The following is a 15,559-nucleotide window of genomic DNA, read 5'->3' as shown; positions in this document are numbered from 1 at the left end:
GCTCGGCCGGGAGACGGCGCGACCCGGCGGCGGGGCCACCGGCGAGTCCAGCGCCGCCGCAGCCCCCCGATGCGGCCGCGAGAAGCAGCGGGGGGGGCCGGCGATCGAAGGTAACGAAAATGGGGCTCATTTCCTGCCTCCCGAGCCTCTGCTCTGGCTCAGCATTGTCACGAGAAGCCCTCGCTGCTCAGGCTGCTGCATTTTGGGGGCACCCTTTGATTTTTTAAGGTGTCCGCCCCCATTTTGCCACCTGGCTTCCGATTGATTTACAGCACGCAGCCCGGATGGGAAAGATCCAGGGAGAGCAAGTTGAATATTTTCATTAGTTTTGGCTCAGAAGTAAGTTCATTAAAAAAAAAAAAAAAAAAAAAAAAAAAAAAAATTTATGAAAAATCTTTTTTAAAAATTAAAAAAAAAAATAAAAAACAAGTGAATAATTAAAAAAAAAAAAAGATCAAATAATGGATGTAATTCTGTTAATCACTTCCCAGGGCTTTACTTTTGTGGGTTCCCCGGGCATTACTTTTATTTTCAGGGAGCTAACGTGTTCAATGTGGAGTTTGGCTCGGGCAGAGTTTACAGCATTGCTGTCGTAACTGCTTTGCTATCAATTATGAGCAGCGTCAGCTCTGTGGGCAGTTTAAACCTCTTTTCACACACTGTAACTGGTTATCCTAATATGACATGGACAGATGAGAGTCCCCTTCGAGGACCGCAAGAAGGTTTCTCTTTTTGGAGGAACGTTGTTTTTGAGGAGAAAACCACGATTACTGGCCGGGAGGCTGGAAGAGACTGTTTTTCATGCTTTGTTTATACTCCTGGGATGACATTTGGGGAAGGGAAATGCAGCCTTTCTCGGCAGCCTTTAATTGTGGGATTAGTAATTTATTTAATTTATTAGTTTCGGTCGGCTGGGCTCGGGGAGCCCTCTGTCACAGGATGTGCTTAAGGTGACACGTTTTGCTAGCATTTGGGACCCATGATTGCAAACGTAAAATGTGCCTCCTGTGGGCTGGTCTGCTGGGGAGCCCCGGTGTGGAGCCGGTCGTAGGCAGGGTGCGCCTGGCTCATTGAGGAAAAAGGAAATCCTTTTCCTTAGCTAAGGAAGACATCCTGTTCTACTCCTTTTGTTCCCTGTTTTTCATTGATCGCCAGCTCTGCCTTAGGAGAGGGGAGTGCAGCTCCGAGTGCCGAGCGGAAGACCACACAAATGACTCTAAACCACTTCAACTCTCACACTGATTGGCCAGCTAGATGGAGACTTAGGAAAACAGCCACCCCAAACCTTCTTGTTGAAAATCTTGCTGTAATTTCAGATGAGGCTTCTCCGTGCACAGATTCCCGCAAGATTGCCTTTTTAATTTCGCGTGCAGTTTGCTTGCGATCACCTTTATGTGTAATTTTTCCTTGTTGTTCCTATTCCAGATAAAGTAGGCCATTTTGGTGACAAATTTCTTTGCAGACGTCAGCTGCTAGCTTACATGTATAGACATATCGCTTTACAATACATTCTCCATGATTTCTCCTCGGGAGCCGGAGAATGCAAAGTTGTTCAACTTACGAGAATTTTTCCTGGGCGTTTTTTTGACCCGGATATTTAAATTTCACCATCTGCAGATGGATGCTTGACTGTAATTTACTCTGATCGCTTAAGTGTCCTGGGCATTAACACATATCACGCACTAAATTTAAGTCTGCAACCGTGAAAGAAAAAGGCAGTGAAGAGAGAATAAGCAAAATCAGCTGGCACGCTGTTAGAAGAAATTGTGGCACCTGGGTCGAGGAGAATGCTTTTCCCATCCCAGAAAAGGGGCATTCCTCACCTTAATAGAATAGGAATTAGTAAATATTGTGGAATTGTGTATCTATGGGACCAAAAAATACATCAGGCCCATGGACGTCTTCCTTTGAGCCTTTAGGCACTTCAATTAAGAGAAACACTGTCTCAGAAGTTGTTCAACGTATAAACACTTTTCTGATTGGCTTAAAAATTTAGACACAGGAAGTGGATGGTATCTAATAACCCGTGAGTGGAGACATGGTTGTCATGGAAACTGAGACTAGTACCCCCCCCCAACACTCACATACCCTACCATAACCACCACTTTAAAAAAAAAAAACAACAAAAAAAAAACTTGCATGTCTCACAGATGCCTGGAGAACGTATTGGCTTCTGTAAGCTTTCCCACAGCATCTGCTGAAACCTGAGACCATGCCTGTCAAATCAAGGTCATTTTACAACAACAACCAAAAATGCAGTCTCCTGGATTTCATAACTGTATTTTTCTTAAAAATATGCGAGGGAAAAAACCCCTTAAAGCAAGGATGAGCACACGTGCTTACCTAGCAGTTTGCCACCTCTGAGTTGTGCAAGGCAAGGCTAAGAAGAATGTATTTGAGCGCTTAATTGTGGAATCAAACTGATTTGCAGGTCTACTGTTAGAACGAAGCTCTTTTTAGAGCTGTAAAGCCTTGAACGTTACCTGTGGCACTTGGGGAAGGTATAATGAAGAGTGTCTGTTTGCAAGAGGGTTCAACGTCGTACTGTAGCAATTAAATTCAAAGAACTGGCACTTTGGAACCCTGCTCGAAGGCTGCCTGAGCAGGGATAAATAAAGACTGTGTCTGGTGCTTTGGGAAGTACAGGGGAGGGTGTTCTCAATAGCTGAGCTGGGAGAGGCAAACTCCTGAATAGAAATAAACTCTTTCAAAACTGCCATTAGCATTTGATGAACTCCCGAAAAGTTTCCTCTTCTTTTGTAGATGAGCAGACTGTTGTAGTTTGTAGGGTAATTGAGAGGTTCTCAAAATCAGAGTTGCGAATATTGTCATTGTCTTGCTCCTGGTTTCAACGACGAGGGTCGAGAAGGGAGCAAAGTTTGCCCCCCCCCCCCTTTTCACTTTGCGGAGTGAAAAATAACCAAGGAGGCCTTCTCCTCAATTTTGACTCTGGCGATCAACGTGGAAACTTGTAAATATAATACCAGTGCGTTTCTGACATGTCTCTCATCTTGGGTAGTCTTTAAATTCTAAATTCTTGGTATGCGTTTAGTAATATCTTCGGTCCAATCATGATTTATAGCATTGTCTTCTTTTAATTGAAAATGGTCAGCTTTGGATCTCATTTAATGAACACCTTGATCTTTTTAAAAAGCAGCAAATTTTCCTTGTTTTTATCACCTAATTGCATGGGGGGAGAGAGGCGGTGGACAAAAATCCCGGTTGTATTTTAATGTTTGTACGATCTCCTGAGTCTCTGACATAGGATATATAGACTTTAGAAGCAAAAGAACAATGTAGCCATCACCTGTTGGAGTGAATCAGCGTATATTTCATGATCCCATGTTGTCAAACACTTCACTGGTTGGGATTTGGTGACAAGGGTTGCATTTAATGGCACGACGCTTCTCCTTTAGCAAAGGATTTCCTGCAGGGAGCTTTCTTATCTGTAAGTATGGTCCTTGGCAGGAAGCAAGTCGGTTGGTTGTTTTTACAAACCGAAGGAAACGAATGGGAATTGTTGGTCTTCTAGAATCTGCCTGCCTTCTCCATTGTCTGTCAAATAGTTGGCTCAGGATTTCCAAAGAGACTGCAAATCTTTGGCATTTCTGTTGATTTATTTTTGACATTGGTAGTGGAAAATTGGTCATTATGCTACTGTGTACAACTTATTTTACCAATACAAATGAACAAGATGTTCAATAATATCCTAATTCATGTTCAGTTGTCAGATATACACATACTCACTGAAGCTGGCCTTTTTTGATAGCTGTGCCAAATTTCTAATAATTAGTCCAGAATACCAACCAAATGTCAGTTTCACGGAGCGCTAAAGGGAGAGTGGCGGCTTCATTCTTTTTCTTTGCTTATAAGAAGAAAATTCATAAAGACTGCATGTCAGGTATATGCCTGCTTCGCTGATGGCAAAAGATTGGTGGAGGGGGAGGGTCCGAAATTGGGAAGGGGGTGCAATCCGTGTGAGAAAAACAAATCTTAACCTCGAAGAGATTTCTTGTGTAAAACTCTAGATTACGTTTTAGACATTGTAAAGAAGTATATTTGATTTGTTTTCATTTACGCATGTTTCAAATTCTGGAAGAGGAAACAAGGGTCTTTAAAGGGAAAGAAGTAAGTACATAAACCTGCATTTGAAGGAAACAGCCCTAGGGAGGGCTGGTAAGAGCATCTGAGGGAGAAAGTGATTTGTTGCAATGGTTTTCACACATTTTTTGAAGACATCATTTTTTTGTTTTATATTTAGCACCAAATGGAATCTTACGCAAGACCCTAATACAAGAGCCTAACAGAAACAGAGCTGCTTGGGAGTCGGGGGTGGGGGGTGGGGTGGGGAGGGGGCGGGAATCAGGAGCCAGGAGCCCAGAGCTCGGATGTCTTCCCCTGGGTTGTGCCTGGGGCTCACCCTAGAAACCTAGTACCTCTGTGAAACAGTTTGAAAATCGTTGCTTTTAACATGTCCAAAATCTTCTCTAAAGAAGGCGCAAGGGAATGGCTTGCCTAGCCCCGGAACTTCTTAGCTGAAGAGAGAACTTTTGCCTCGACAGTTTAAGAGGCGCTTGTGCTCAGAGTGAGTAGGAAAAAGGTATGTCATACAAGCATGTATACAGCAAAAGATTCGGCGGGCCACAAATACGGAAAAAGCCCTGGACCAGTCTATTAATAAGGAAAGGAGAAAGGATGTTTTTTAGGGGTTAATTACACACCAGGGCCTCCCTTTCCTTATAAGTTATGGGAACGTTGCACAGAGGCATTTGATAACACGTGGTTATGACTGTACTGGAATGCGTGGATTTATTCTGTTCCCACCTCAGGATCTGTTATATCGCTGTTATTCTATTTGTCAGTGAAAATTATTTCATATTAAGTGTCACTCATGAAATGAAAGTGTGCCAAGCTATATAATCTGCTTGGCAGGCTCAGTAGTGTTTTGAGTGTTGAGTAAAATGATAACGCACAGATGATATTTGAATCTCATCAAATAGATTCGCATTATCTCTGCGACCGTGCGATTTACTGAAACAGCAGTGTTGGGGGTGGGCTCGGTTTTCCTCTCATACATCCCAGAGCTACGAGTATTAAGGTTTCTAGGGGTGGTGGGCAGAGAAATGAGCCCCCTTCAGTTCCACCCGTGCTCTTCAAGACCCCTCGATTCGCACACGCACAGTTTCGGAAATGAGGCGAACTCCGTGGACGTTTCAGGCAAACTGTAGTGCGTCGTGGGGCCACAGCCATCCTCCATGCATCTTGTCCTGGAGACCGCACAGTGAGGGAGTCTGTAGAAGTAGAAAGGATGGACCCCTCTCTGTGTTCTTGTGACTTCCATGGTGGAGTTGGAAATGGTGTTTAGAATAATCAATGTTCTGGGAAGTCACAGGTCTTCCAACAATTTGTGCTGGAACTTCTTTTTTTCTTTCTTTTCTTTTCTTTCTTTCTTTCTTTCTTTCTTTCTTTCTTTCTTTCTTTCTTTCTTTCTTTCTTTTCCTATTTTTTTTTTAAATAGGCACCACACCCACCGTGAGGCTTGAACTCATGACCCTGAGATCAAGTGTCACATGCTCTACCCACTGAGCCAGCCAGGTTCCCTGGGAACCTTTTTTTTTTTTTTTTAAGAAAACATTTCCTCCACAAAGATGAAACTAATATGAACACAAAATAGTTGGCTGTGGTAGTGGATGGAGAGAAAAATGATTGTGGTTGACTTTTATTTGTTGAATTATGTGGAAGAAAGCTTTCCATGTTGAGGCTGTTTAAAGCTATCTTACTCCTCTTCCCACTGCATTTCAAAGAATGAGTGTGTATGCAGAAAGCCAATGGAACTGTCCCAAGGCATATTCATGAAAATAGACCAGTGATTCCTCTTGAGTGAGCGTTTAAACTCCATGTTCTTGGGGACTTCCCTTTTTGATCTCAAGGACGCATCCCAGTTACCGGACCTGGGGACCTGGCGGAAGGTGCTGAGGGAGGACTTCAAATGTTATGCGGGGTGCTGCGGGCAGGGTACCTTTGCGGATGTCACTTCCTTAAGATTCGGATAAGCAAGTCTTCAAGTCTTCCTTGAAGAGGGGGTTTTTGTATGTTATACGAGGTTAGATTTTAGATAATCTCAGATATCTTTTGTACATTTTGACATTTTCTGATTCGGCAAACTTAACATTGTTGCAGCCTTTAAAACAATTACCATTTAATGACTAGTTAATACAAATCTCTAAATTAAGGTAGTCATATCGTCTCGTGGGACTAGACTTAGCACTTCTTTAAACATTTTTTTAATGCTTACTTATTTTTGACACACACACACACACACACACACACACACACACACAGAGTGTGTGAGCTGGGGCTGGGCAGAGAGAGAGAGAGAGAGAGAGGGAGACACAGAAGCAGAAGCAGGCTCCAGGCTCTGAGCTGTCAGCACAGAGGCCGATGCGGGGCTCAAACTCACGGACCGTGAGATCATGACCTGAGCTGAAATTGGACTCTCAACCCACCGAGCCACCCAGGCACCCCTAGATTTGGCATTTATAATGGTCTCTTGAAAAAGAAATAAGTTTCTCTGGGTAAGTTAGGCAATGTTGGGTAACAGAAAAATTGTATCACACTAGTAAGAGGCTTTCGTTTAGAAGGTCCCTCCCCAGGGCGCCTGGGTGGCTCAGTCGGTTGAGCGTCCGACTTCGGCCCAGGTCACGATCTTGCGGTTTTTGAGTTCGAGCCCCGCGTCAGGCCCTATGCTTGGAGCCTGGAGCCTGCTTCTGATTCTGTGTCTCCCTGTTTCTCTGCTCCTCCCCTGTTCACGCTCTGTCTTTATTTCTCTCAAAAATAAACATTAAAAAAATATTTTTTAAAGGTACCTCCCCTACATGACTTTAATTAATTCCTATTAACCTAGTATTAATATACTACTGCTATGACTATTACTGCTAAGTAATGACAAATATATATTAATGTCCCATTTTACAGATGAGGAAACTGAGGCCCTGTGTTCCTAGGGCCTCATACTCTTTGGTAGCCAATGAGCTCTCCTGACCCCCAAATTCCAGGCATTTTTTCCACCCCACCAGCTACCTCACAACTGTTCCGGCTCTCTCTCTTGCAGGGTGGATGACTGCCCCTTCCATGCTTGAAATGGAATCTCCTCCTGGGAAAACACCGCAGGGCGGGGTAGGGAATATTTGATGTGATTTTGGCAAGAAATAGGGTTTTGCTTCTTGAGGTTCTGTGTTCCCACATCTGACCTTCAGGGACGAGAGGGACTTTTTCGTTCCCTTGTCAGAGATCACCTTCCTTCATTCGTCTTCCTCTTTTGAGTTTTCCTTCATCTCCCCCTGAGCACATTCACCTACTTGGTCAGTGAAAAGCTCTCACCACAGGGAGAGGGCATTCCTGAATTACCCAAATATTTCACTTAGTCTTTTCTGTCGTGGCATCCACAGAAACAGATTTCCCAGCCAACATTCACTTTTGTAATTCAGACGAGCTGTCCAACAGACTGCGAGGTGCAAATACAATGACATTTCCTTTATTTTCGGAGTCAAAACCAGGGGGCTGACGTTGTCAGCTTAGCAGGATGTCTGGTGTCTCCTTCCTGGGGCTCCCCTTCCCCTCAGCTATGCAAACCCCCGCATGGGCTGATACAGACCAAGGGGAGTGGGGTCAGTTGGACTTCCCCCGTCTAAGCCCGGACCTCTGCTGCTTGCAAAGCTGGCGGAGCAGGCTTCAGCCAGAGAAGGTTCGCAGGGACTTGTTGACGCCCTTGGTTGGCAACGGTCCGATGCTGGGCTGGGGTTGCACTAGGGTGTAAGCCCCGGCAGGGAAATGGCCAGGGCCCCAGCAGCTCCCACACCACTCTGCTCCTTAGCTCTTTCCACAGGGTCGGCCATGTGGACGTCGTAGAAGAATAATCATTTAAAAAAAAATTTTTTTTTTTTACATTTATTTTTGAGAAACAGAGTGAGACAAAGCATGAGCGGGGGAGGGGCAGAGAGAGAAGGAGACACAGAATCCGAAGCAGGCTCCAGGCTCTGAGCCATCAGCCCAGAGCCTGACGCGGGGCTCGAACCCACGAACTGTGAGATCATGACCTGAGCCGAAGTTGGACGCTCAACCGACTGAGCCACCCAGGCGCCCCAAGAACAATCATTTTTAAAATCCTCTGGACTCCAAAACGAAGGAAGATCCTGGGAGAGTGTTTTTCAGTCCAAACAAGTGGGAACAAGAGACAGAGCCTAAGCTCTGAGTCTGAGCTTTCGGGAAGAAATTTTCAACCCGGACATTCATTTCGTTGTTGTTTTCCTCTGTTACCACCATTATCCTGTCTCTCAGGTCAGCACACTTGGACACCTGCTTGTTTTACATCCATGTATCTCATTTATCACCAGAGCTCCTGGCTGCTTTCTTCGAAATCCTCCGGAGATTCATCTCAGGGAGACTGCAGGTAACCTGGAGGGGGCTCTGTCCCTCCTGGTCCCTGTCCTTCCTCTGCACTCCTGAAGACTTCTGTCCCTAAAACACTCCGCAAGTGCCTTGGCCACTTAGAGCTGTGTGTGACCTTGACCTAAGACCCAGTGATATGGAAATAAGACTCAGTAATGTGGAAATCCTGAAAGCATTATTGTGAAAGTTAATCACAGAGTCCCTGAGGAGCACTTGGCAGAGAGCCTGGCACGTAGTTGCAATTTATCGTAACTCTTTTATTGTTGTGTTATTGTTGTTGTGTCCCTCCTCTCCTAAGAAGCTGTGGTGATGTTCTGTTGCTCCCCTTGCCACGTCTGTCTTCCTCTGTCTGTCCAGACCTTCTGTCATCTTGTCCTATCCATCAGTGCTCGGGGATTGCCTCCGGAGCCGGTCCGGGTTGATTCATCCCTGAACTTGCTTTCCCCTCCAACTCCTCTGCCTTTGTTTATATTGCTCCTAGTTCCTCTGATCCCCTGATCACAACCTTCTTCTTCCTCCCTTCACATGTGGGAAAGATGCCGATTTCACCCCTTCTGCAACTCCAGTGTACGGAGAAAATGCAACTTTTTCATTTTTTTTTTTTTTCTACAGCAAACCATCTTCCCCAGTGCACATCCATGGATTGCTAGGAAGAAGAATAATAACTTTAGATCCTATCTATTTAAAATCTGACTGGGGCGCCTGGGTGGCTCAGTCATTTAGGTGTCCGACTTTGGCTCGGGTCATGACCCTGCAGTTCGTGGGTTCGAGCCCCGCGTCGGGCTCTGTGCTGACAGCTCGGAGCCTGGAGCCTGCTTCGGATTCTGTGTCTCCCTCTCTCTCTGCCCCTACCCTACTTGCTCTCTCTCTCTCTCTCTCTCCCTCCCTCTGTCTCTCTCTCTCAAAAATAAACATTAAAAAAAAATTAAACTTCAGTTCGGTCAGGTAATCCAAACAGTCCCTTACAGTAATTCTCAGTCTTTCTAGGAGAACAGTGCCCATTCGCTGGGGTGGTTTCACCTCCTTTGCCTGTGATGGTTTGTGTGGGAAGGAGTGTCAGGCACATTCTTCCCTTGTATTTCTTTTTTTTTTTTTATTTTTTTTTTATTTTTTATTTTTTATTTTTTTAAATTTTTTTTTTCAACATTTATTTATTTTTGGGACAGAGAGAGACAGAGCATGAACGGGGGAGGGGCAGAGAGCGAGAGGGAGACACAGAATCGGAAACAGGCTCCAGGCTCTGAGCCATCAGCCCAGAGCCCGACGCGGGGCTCGAACTCACGGACCGCGAGATCGTGACCTGGCTGAAGTCGGACGCTTAACCGACTGCGCCACCCAGGCGCCCCTCTTCCCTTGTATTTCTTAGGAGCAGATTCAGCCTCCTTTGGTGGAGTGACCTCTGCTCTCGGGGGCTGGGTCTCTTGCCCACTGGTGCCGCTTGTTTAATACGAGCAGTCGAAGTCTGTGACGGCTCTTACATGGAGTCTAATCCAGTAGTTGTCAAAGACCCACAGTAACGTACAGATACATTGTCAGGAGGTCCTAGTAAGCACATACGGACATTGTATGAATATGGATGGACCATACAGAAGACATCATTATTGGGTTTTTTTTTTTTTTTACAAAGTTTATTTACTTATTTTGAGAGAGAGAGAGAGAGAGAGAGACCACATGAGTGGGGGAGGGGCAGGGAGCGATGGAAAGAGAGGATCCCAAGCAGGCTCTGTGCTGTCAGTGCAGAGCCCAAGGCAGGGCTCAGGCTCGTGAACCGTGAGATCGTGACCTGAGCCGAAACCAAGAGTGGGACGCTTAACCCACTGAGCCACCTGGGCTCCCCCAAAAGATACCACTCTTCTTGCTACACTCCAAGCACTCTGATCTCTTCCATTCTATTGAATTGAATTGAACTGAACAAACCTCACTGTGACGCTCTCTGCTGGCTTAGTCCCGCTTCGGCTCCTAATTAGCAGCAAACTCTGAGTCTTAGCCACACTGTCCCTCAGCCGACTGGCCTGGTGGTCTTTGCAAGGGATCCGCTCCTCTGGATACAGCTGACTGCAGCCAAGTGCCTGGCTCTGGGCTCAATCTCCTCCTCTCCCCACTCCTCCTCCCCGCCTCTAGCCCCTCACCTCACAGCTCCCTCTGCTTGGGCACGCCGTCACCCTGGGCTGATGAAGCTGTGTGCCACGTGTGCTGGGAGATGTGGGGCCACCTCTGCTCGGGGCTCCAAAATGGTGCAGGACGACGGCACAAGGACATCCCTCCGCACTCAAAGGACATCTGTCTACACTCAGCATTACCTTCTCTATTCAGGAGGCAGAATCACCCAGGAGTAGTAGGTCAGGGCGAACAGGAACCACTCCACTGTCCTCTTTTCTCTCCCGTTTCTTTCCCGTAATTATCTGGACTCAGAAAGGGGTGGACTCTTCATCAGTGTTCCCTCTACCGCCTCATCCTTCCACCATCCAAGGCAGGGAGCTTAGCGATTTCCCACTCCCTAATGGGTCACAAAGCATCTTCCACTGTCTTCAGTTAGATTCTTTGAGCTGGTTCCTCCAGACTCCTAGTAAATGGCGGAAAATCCTGTCCCGGGACAAAGCCGGACTCTCGAGGCTGTGGAATTTCTGCCTCTGGCGGAGTCTACTAGTTTCCCATCTGTGTCCATTCTGTGCAAGTTTCAGCTGGGGTCAGCTAACGACCACATTTCCAAGACTCCCTTGCAGCTAAGAATGACAAAACTCTAGCTTCTGGGATGTGAGTAGATGCGTGGGGTTTCTGTCTGGTTTGTGTCCTTGTTTTTCTTTATAGTTTTATCACATATATATTTTTTAATCCCCAAACTATGTGTAGTTTACCTTTGCAATGCTTTCATATAAATGGAAGCATAGATATGTGTATGTGCGTGTACGTACTGTGTCATAGTTTAAAATATGTTTCTTATTATGAACAGGAACAAAAAAATGAAAAGCCTCTGCGTTATGGTAACTGGCTAGGTATGGAATTTTTGGTCTCATAGGGTATAAGCATCTTAATGCGAATTGGTTTCAAAAGTGCCTGTGCTCGTTTATACTCCCACCAGGAGTGAATGTGATTTTCTATTGTTTCGTGTTCTCATGGTATTTAATATTTAAAAGTTTTGCCAATGTAATATGCGTGGAAATAGCTCATTATTATTTAAATTGTTTTGGTTATTTTTTTTTAATGTTTATTTATTTTTGAGACAGAGAGAGACAGAGCATGAACGGGGGAGGGTCAGAGAGAGAGGGAGACACAGAATCCGAAACAGGCTCCAGGCTCTGAGCGGTCGGCACAGAGCCCGACGCGGGGCTCGAACTCACAGACTGTGAGATCATGACCTGAGCCGAAGTCGGACGCTCAACCGACTGAGCCATCCAGGTGCCCCTAAAGATTTTATTTTGAAGTAATCTCTACACCCAATGTGGGGCTCGAACTCATGACCCCAAGCTTAAGAGTCAGGCACTCTTCCAACTAAGCCAGCCATGACCCTCTGAAGTTTTCTTTCTTTGTTTCTTTTCTTTCTTTCTTTCTTTCTTTCTTTCTTTCTTTCTTTCTTTCTTTGTTTCTTTCTTTCTTTCTTTCTTTCTTTCTTAAATGATCATTTATTTTGAGAGAGAGAATTAGAGGGGCAGAGAGCAAGGGAAAGAGAGAATCCCAAGCAAGCTCCATGCTTTCAGCATGAAGCCCAACGTGGGGGTCAATCTCATGAATTGTGAGATCCTGACCTGAACCGAAATCAAGAGTCTGACGCTAGTGGCATCTGGGTGACTCAGTCGGTTAAGCGTCGTCTGACTCTTGATTTCGGCTCCATCATGATCTCATGGTTTCGTGGGTTTGAGCCCCATGTTGGGCTTTGCGCACTGACTATGTGCCTGGAGTCCGCTTGGGATTCTCCTCTCTCTCTCTCTCTCTGCCCCTCCCCAGACTCTGTCTCTCTCAAAATAAATAAATTAACTTAAAAAAAGAAAGAAGAGTTGAATGCTCAACCAACTGAGTCACCCAGGCGCCCCAGAAGTTTTCTTTTCTAATACAAAAATACAAGCTATAAGTGACCTTCTAAACACTGAGTCAGTGCTATCTCCAGAGTTTTAGTATGTAGAATTTTCACTCTTGTTCAGTTCTAAATAACTTCTAAATTGATTATAATTTTTTCTTTGTTCTCTGAATTATTTATAAGTGTTTGGTTTCAATTTTCAAACTTAAGGTGTCTTTCGAGTTATCTTTTCATTATTGATTTCTAACAATTGCATTTTTTTGGTCATAGAATACAGTCTTATGATGCCAATTATGGAACGTAAGTCAAGCGTGTTAATCGAGTTTTAAAATCTTTACTATTTTTATTGATACTTTGCTGATCTATTTTTAATTGAGAGAAGTGTATTAAAATTTCTCACTAAGGGAGTACATTATAATTTTTCTCGATATATTTTGAAGTTACCTTATTTGGTGATACATTTAGAATTTCTGTGTCATCTTGGAGAATTGAATCTTTTATTATTATGAAGGAATGCACTTTAACACTTATGGTGCTTTTTGTCTTAAAGCATATTTTGTCTCATGTTCATGCAACAGCTCTAGACAACCATGAGACATGATTAGCTTCCTCTTTATTAGTTTTTGCTTCCTGTTTTTCCATACTTTGTTGTTTTCAAACTCTTTATATCCTAGTATTTTGGATGTATCTTTTACATATGACATATAGGTGGCTCTTGTTTTCAGGCAGTCTGTTAAATATCTTTTAACTGAAATTTGTAATCTGTTTATGTTTGTTGTAATTACATATGTATTTATTCCTTCATGTTATTTTATCCTTTCCGTTTGTCCTGCCTCTTCCAAGTTTCTCTTTCTTTCATTTCTTGCCTTCTTTTGAATTGATGACCTTTCTTTTCTTATCTTATATATTCTTCCATAGTAGTTTAGAAGTTTTATATTCCTTTATTATTCTTTTCGTGGCTCTCTGGAAGTTTTAGCATGTATACTTATCAACGTCCAAAAGTCACTCGTATCTTTTCTCCCCTCCCAAATAATGCAAGGATCTTGGACCACTTAACTCCAGTCAATGACCCTTATTTCCCCAAATTACGTCCCATTTTTGCTCAGTGTTTTAGTTGTATCTTCTGTTTTGTTAACCGTACATTTTGGACATTACCATTATCATTTTAAAATAGAACTTTTTGTTCAGATTTACCCACATATTTACTCCTCCTTGCTTAGAATTCCTTCCTTTACCCCAGCCCTACTCCGCTGGATCACTTCTCTTCTTAGATTTCATCGACTGGGGATCAGTTGAGGGAAAACTATTTCAGTATCATTTGTTGGAAAATTCTGGGGTTTTTTCTATAGTTTTGTGAGGTATAAAATATATTTTTGCTAGATATACAATTCTAGTTATTTTTCTGTCAACACATTAAAGATGGTCCATTATTTTCTGTTTTCCTCTGCTGAGAAGTCAATTCTAATTCTAATGGCCACTTGTCATTGAAGGCATTCTTTATTCAGTAGTACTTTATGGCTGCTTTGAAGATACTCTTTTGTCTTGGGTATTCTGCAGTTTTATTATAAAGTATCTAGATGTGCATTTCTTTCTTTTGTATTTATTTTGCATGGGATATTTTGGGGTTTTGTGAACTTGTGGATTGAATTTTTTCATCAGTTCTGAAAGATTCTCAGAATATCGTCTCTGCTCTGTGCTCTATACTTCTGGATTTCAGATTAGGTTTATCTTAGACATTTGTTCTTTGTCTTCTCTGTTTTGACCTCTTTTTCATGTTTTCTGTCTCTGTATATCATATCTTTTCCTAAGTTGATTTGTTTTGAGAGCGAGAAAGAGAGAGTGTGAGCGAGTGTGGGGGGGGGGGAGCACAGAAAGAGGGAGAGAGAGAATCCCAAGTAGGGTCCGTGCTCAGTGCAGAGCCTGATAAGGGGCTCAGCCTCACAACTGTGAGATCACGACCTGAGCCAAAATCAAGAGTTAGATGCTTACCCGACTGAGCCAGCCAGGTGCCCCCTCTCTTTATGGTATCTTTTCATGCTACAGTCTAGACGTTTTCAGTCTTTGTCAGTGTCCTCTATCCAGTCTGTCTGACCTTGCTTGCACCTTATATACTTGTTCCTTTTATGATTTCGACATTTATTGTATATTGTGTGTCTGACAATTTTAAAATTTGGAGTCTCTGGCTCCCATTCTACCATCTCTCGTTTCTGTTAGCTGTTGTCCATGATGCTATTTCCTTACGCATGCGTGTTTGCGAGTTTTGTCTTATTTGACTGTGACCTGTTTTGTTTGTTTGTTTGTTTGTTTCGAGACTTCATCAGGGGGAATTCTTCAGGTTTGTATTGAGGTGAATTCTCTAGATTCTGCATTTGTTTCTGCCAGGTGCCTGGGATCGTAAACGGCCTGGGAAAGCAAGGACTTAAAATTTCTCCACTTGAGGTTTGGGGGTTCAATCACATAATCAGTTCCTACTCAAAACCCCCGCGAGGGCTGTCTTGTGATTGCAAATGTTCATTAAAGACTGTCTCTCCTCTACTCGACACTAATTTTGGAGGCAGGCAATTCTGGTAGCCTTTTGGAGCCCTATCTTCACTTAGCAGAGCACCTCCTAGTATCCTTCCCTTGTACCTTGGCGGGTCCTGGCTTTGTCAGTGCTGCGCGTTTTGTTTGCCGTCCCCTGTGCCCTGCTGTATCGTAAAAACCGAAGCTCAGTTTCTCCAGGTCGTTACATGCCTTCAAGGTGGAAGCCGATGTATGTGTAATGCTCTGAGTACGTCTCATTTTCTTGTTGGTTCATAGATACATGTCAAACTATTTGGGGGAAGTATTTTGTCCAGCATCTTTGGTTGTTTTCCGAGGATTGGATGGATATCTTTTCTTGGCCATCGTACCAGAAAAGGAATTCCCATCCTTCTTTCTCTTTGTGTTCCTTCTTTAGTAGTCCCTGAACGTATCAATGCCTGTGGGCAGTGAGAGTGAGGATCATGTGTGCGTAAAGCCATAGAGAAAAAGCACAATCAGAATTTTCAAAACATTACCCCTTGTACACATATTTTAAGCCCTAACTGGTATTAATTGAGGTAATACTGGCGGCTTCAA

The 15,559-nt window shown here is 43.9% G+C and overlaps 1 protein-coding gene across 1 annotated transcript in view; it reads left to right on the top strand.

The window, feature by feature from the left end:
- Nucleotides 1-6: 6 nt before the first annotated feature.
- FOXN3 (forkhead box N3) overlaps nucleotides 7-15,559 on the top strand; it is a 405,238-nt gene continuing 389,685 nt past the window's right edge. The window contains exon 1 of the mRNA XM_040477971.1: nucleotides 7-110. The gene's annotated coding sequence lies outside the window, so the exon portion shown is untranslated. The remainder of the gene's footprint in view (nucleotides 111-15,559) is intronic.

Source organism: Herpailurus yagouaroundi, unplaced genomic scaffold, assembly GCF_014898765.1.
Source record: "Herpailurus yagouaroundi ecotype Mexico unplaced genomic scaffold, PumYag 141, whole genome shotgun sequence".
In the NCBI taxonomy this organism is placed as follows: domain Eukaryota; kingdom Metazoa; phylum Chordata; class Mammalia; order Carnivora; family Felidae; genus Herpailurus; species Herpailurus yagouaroundi.
This window is presented reverse-complemented; position numbering and strand designations above follow the sequence as displayed.